The 5,324-nt window shown below is 39.0% G+C and overlaps 1 pseudogene; it reads left to right on the top strand.

The window, feature by feature from the left end:
- The first annotated feature begins 4,971 nt into the window (after positions 1-4,971).
- On the top strand, positions 4,972-5,091 carry LOC134953901 (5S ribosomal RNA; annotated as a pseudogene).
- The last annotated feature ends 233 nt before the right edge of the window (positions 5,092-5,324 follow it).

Below are 5,324 nucleotides of genomic sequence, written 5' to 3'. Positions count from 1 at the left end.
ATTACTTACCATACATGTGTCATATTACGACTATATACATATAGTGATTTAAATGATGTCGGAAAGGAGTTGCGGGAGGGGGGGGGGGGAGGGGGGGAGTGGGAGAAGAGGGGGGGGGGGAGTGAAGGAGGTGATATTGGGTAGGATCGGCTGTGCCGCGGCTGTGTTAAGGGGTGGGTAAAGAACAGGGGGTTGGAATCCAACCGTAAAATCATGATGGCACAAATGGATTCACAGGAACGGAGCGATTTCATAATAGTCATTGAATCCCTTTGGGTGGAGTGTCTGTAGTTGGAATATCCAATACATTTCTCTGCGTGAAAGTTTATTCGCCAGGTCACCGCCTCTTTCTCCCAGCTTCACTAATTCAATTGCTTTAAAAGTCAATGCTTCTGGGTTGGAGTTGTTAATATAAAAAACTCATATGAGCTTATCACTAGCTCCATATCAATGTTTGCACTTTATGAATATCATTAATTAACTGTCTGCACCTTATTATTGGAGTTGTGTGCTATCTTGAAATGTTTGGATTCAGCGTGGTTCTCCATTTTATTCTATTATTGAGTGTCCTTCTGTTTAGGAATTGTTACTATGGTGACCAGATTGCTCTTAATCACCTATTAACTAAACCTCTTTCTCTATTCCCATGTTTCATATCACGGAGGACTGACATAATAATATCCCTGATCCTGATCTCCATTAACATGACCGCCGCATGGAAATGCCTATGAAAAACCAACACAAAGATGGCCACCGCTGGAGCTATCTGTACAAATACTCTTGGCCTCTAGGAAGAACAGAATCAGTGAAAACCGCGGGCGCATGCGCGGTCCCGTCTCCGGAAGTGGGGCGGAAGTGACGCAACGTCAGGACACCGGAAGTGTGGCGGAAAAGCCGCCAGCGCTACTTTTCATGACTTTTTATCCACCTTTCCTGCTCCAAACTTGCATTTACAGCATTTACTACACACTGTACCCATATATACTATCTAATCATGATATATAAGAATTGTAACTACTAGATAATAGTATGTTCTGCAATACTATGTGCAAACAACAGGAAGTGATGTCATAATTGCTATTAGATCAGTACTGGTATAAATAGAAGCCTGGTCCCACTCTGCCAATACCCCTTGATGAAGTCTGAATGACGAAACGCGTTGGGAAACATGGCAGTGACCACACACCCAGTTAAGCAATAATCTTCTTATTTATATATTTTAACTGGTAATATATTTTATGTGTACATTGTTTTTATCCCATTTTTTAAAGAGACCTGTCATTAAGAAACTTTTATGAGAAAAATATTCTTTTTTATGTGAATAAATTGTATTTTATTTTATATTTATTTACTCATAGTGTGAGTGTTTATCTTTTTAAAGACACCGTTGGTCGCTAAATCCCCCCCCCCTTGCATTTTTTTCATACCACAGGGAACCACCATCCCTGTTTGGGGGTCAGCTGCCACTCTTTTGAATCTTTAGGGAGTGTCTATTTTAACTTTATTTGCATGGTACATTGTATACCTTGGCCTTAATCGTTGGTAAACACAAGTGGCGCAATAACTCTCTCTCTATCTTTTTTATTCTCTGGTAACAATTTTTATTGCTGCCTGGTGTATTACAACGTTACTTAAAATGTGGAGGAATTCAGATCGGGCAACCAAACAACAAAATTGGTGCCAAAAAATATTTAATGAAAAAGAGCAATCCAATGAAACTTCCCCACCATGCGATTTGGATGAATTATTTTGGGGTATTGAAAGACTCCTCACCAAAGAAGTAAAAGCATGGTGGGATATCAAGGGTTTAGAACATTATATTTCGGTTAATAGAATTCCTAGGGGGCTTAGACTCCTAAAACAACCTACATTCGGCAACCTTGATGCAGCCTTTTTAGAAAAATGGGATAAAACATTACACAACTGTTCCATTGACCTAATGAAGCTTTTGATTGAGGAAAAGAAGAACTCCCTCCTAGAATTGGAGAAGAATATCAAGTGCAAAGAAACACAACTTGAACCTTTTAAAGATAAAGAGGACTATAAAATGAATGAAAAGGTTCTCAACAGGAAAATGGAACACATCGAAGAAGAGGTCACCAAGAATAAGGAGAAAAAGTTTCTCAGGGACAAAACAGACTATGAACAAGGAAAAATAAAAAATTGGAGCTGGTTCGGAACCATGAATCAACAATTAAACCGAACAGACAGACAATATTGGAGAACAGTACCAGTTAAAGTAAAACTTTCACGAAATTCAGAAGTAAACACACCATCTCCGACCCTAAGGATGCAGAACAGATTCACAACACTACAAAGATTGAACTCTAACAATGACCAGACTTTTTTAGCCCAAAGAACAGGAACAAGACCCAAAGAAGCCACAAGAAATTCCCTGAAGGAAGACATCCGCCTTGCATCACCTCTCAAAAGAAGGTACACAGGAAGAGGAAAACGGGGCAGCAGGAGGGAGAGAGAACAAAAATAGAGCAGTACATTGACGGATACAAAGGAAAAAGGAATCTTCAATCTCTCACAACCGGAATTATCCTTACTTAATAAAGGCCTCACATTCGCACCTCTGGGGGGTTTTAACAACTTTGAGACCTTCATTGATCTAAATAAGTTCATTAGAAAACTAACATTGAAAAGACATTTTTTAAGGAAAGATGCTGCTGTTATCAGTAACTATGAAAACCAATCAAAATCAGGTCTAAAACCGACCTCAAAGTTTTACCCTCTGGAGTCAAAAGGAAGTGATATTAGTATCTTTTATGAGATGGTAAAAAAGGATCTATGTGAAACCAACTTGGATGCAATTAAGGAGAGGAACATCACGAATTGAGAAAAAGAGGCTCTTAAGAAGTTAAAGAAAAATCAAAAAATTGTGATAAAACAAGCTGATAAAGGGGGGGTCTGGTTATCATGGACCGTGAGAAATACAGTAATGAAGCTCAGAAATTACTTGAAGATGAGGCTTCCTACACTAAACTATCCGGTGACCCCAAAGATATCTTCGTTGATGAATTAAGAACACTCTTAGTGCACGGTCTACGCACAGACGTCATTATGAAGGAAGAATTCCAATTTCTGATTAAGTCAGACCCCATTACCCCTATCTTTTATTTTCTGCCAAAATTCACAAAAACCTGGAAAAACCGCCCGGAAGACCTATTGTGGCGGGAATTGATTCGCTCACGTCAAATTTATCAGAATACGTAGATGTTTTCCTCAAAACTTATGTTAAAGAGCTACCATCATATTTGAAGGACACTACCGCCGTGTTGAACTCCCTAAAAGACCTTGAATGGAAAGACACCTTTAGGTGGGCGACCATAGACGTTCAGTCGTTATACACTTGTATAAACCACGAAAAAGGTGTAACAGCATGCAGAGATCTTATGGAGAATGATACCTCACTAACAGCCATCCATAAAGATTTTATTTGTGATGTTATGTATTTTATTCTTCAGCACAACTATTTTACATTTTTAGATCATTTATATCTACAGCGATGCGGGACCGCTATGGGTATGATTTTTGCACCGAGCTTCGCAAATTTATTCATGGGCAGTTGGGAGAAGAATTTTATCTATGGTAACCATGATTTTAAGAACCAACTAATCTTTTATCGTCGCTACATAGATGACATTTTAATTATCTGGGACGTCACGGAAGAATGTTTTTATAAGTTCGTTGAATTCCTGAGCAATAACGAGTTGAATCTCGTCTTTACATCAAAGATCAATAAAGAATCTATTGAATTCCTCGATCTGATTCTAGAGGGGATGGATGGAAAAGTTGAAACCAAGAACTTCATTAAGCCAGTTGACACAAATAGTTACCTCCACTACAAAAGTAACCACTTAAAGAAATGGAAAAATAACATCCCCTTCTCCCAATTTAACAGAATAAAGAGAAATTGCAGCAACCAGGAAGAATGTGAAGCCCAAATTGAGAAGTACAAAAGTAGATTCAAGGATAAAGAATATCCAAACAACATCTTGGAAGAAGCAGCCACTAAAGCAAAGGCACTAGATAGATCAACGCTACTAGAATACAAGTCCAAAGAAACCAAAAAAGATTCCGTTTCTTTTATTACAACATACAATCGTCATGAGAAATCCATTAGAGACATACTCAGTAACCACTGGGGAATCCTATTAATGGACCCGGTCCTTAAAGAAATCCTGCCTCCTCGCCCCGAGATCGTCTTCAGGAAATCAAAAAATCTTAAAGATGTTCTAGCCCCAAGCATGCTACGAAAGGAACCTGAAGAGGGTTCACGAATGCCAAAATGCACTGGATCCTTCAAATGTGGCCAATGCAACATCTGTAGGTACCTACACCCAGTGAGGAAAACATTCACATAAAACGGAGAAAAAGGAAGTGTACAAAATCAAAGATTTTATAAATTGCTATAACCAATCGGTGATCTATTTATTGGAATGTGAGTGCGGAAAACAATATGTGGGAAAAACAAAGAGACCGCTTAAAATAAGGATCCAAGAACATATCCGCAATATAAAAAATAAAATGGAGAACTACGCTGTATTCAAACATTTCCAGATAGCACACAACTCCAACCCAGAAGCATTGACTTTTATAGCAATTTAATTAGTGAAGCTGGGAGAAAGAGGCGGTGACCTGGCAAATAAACTTTCACGCAGAGAAATGTATTGGATATTCCAACTACAGACACTCCACCCAAAGGGATTCAATGACTATTATGAAATCGCTCCGTCCCTGTGAATCCATTTGTGCCATCATGATTTTACGGTTGGATTCCAACCCCCTGTTCTTTACCCACCCCTTAACACAGCCGCGGCACAGCCGATCCTACCCAATATCACCTCCTTCACTCCCCCCCCCTCTTCTCCCACTCCCCCCCTCCCCCCCCAACTCCTTTCCGACATTATTTAAATCACTATATGTATATAGTCGTAATATGACACATGTATCGTAAGTAATTATTACAGTCAAAACACACTGGAAATGCCCAATCTCGCCCGATCTTGGAAGCGAAGCAGTGTTGGGCCTGATCAGTACCAGACTAGGGAGACCACCTGGGAATATCAGGTACTGTAACCAAAACTCACATAAAAAGCCTACATGAGCATGTCATTATTACAACTACGTTAATATAAAAAACTCATATGAGCTTATCACTAGCTCCATATCAATGTCTGCACTTTATGAATATCATTAATTAACTGTCTGCACCTTATTATTAATATTAATTGCACAAAGCACTTTAACTACTTACTCTTATATTTATATGTATATATCTCATTAATCTGCATGCTCGCGCACTTAATTGATCA

Source organism: Pseudophryne corroboree, chromosome 8 (assembly GCF_028390025.1).
Source record: "Pseudophryne corroboree isolate aPseCor3 chromosome 8, aPseCor3.hap2, whole genome shotgun sequence".
In the NCBI taxonomy this organism is placed as follows: domain Eukaryota; kingdom Metazoa; phylum Chordata; class Amphibia; order Anura; family Myobatrachidae; genus Pseudophryne; species Pseudophryne corroboree.
This window is presented reverse-complemented; position numbering and strand designations above follow the sequence as displayed.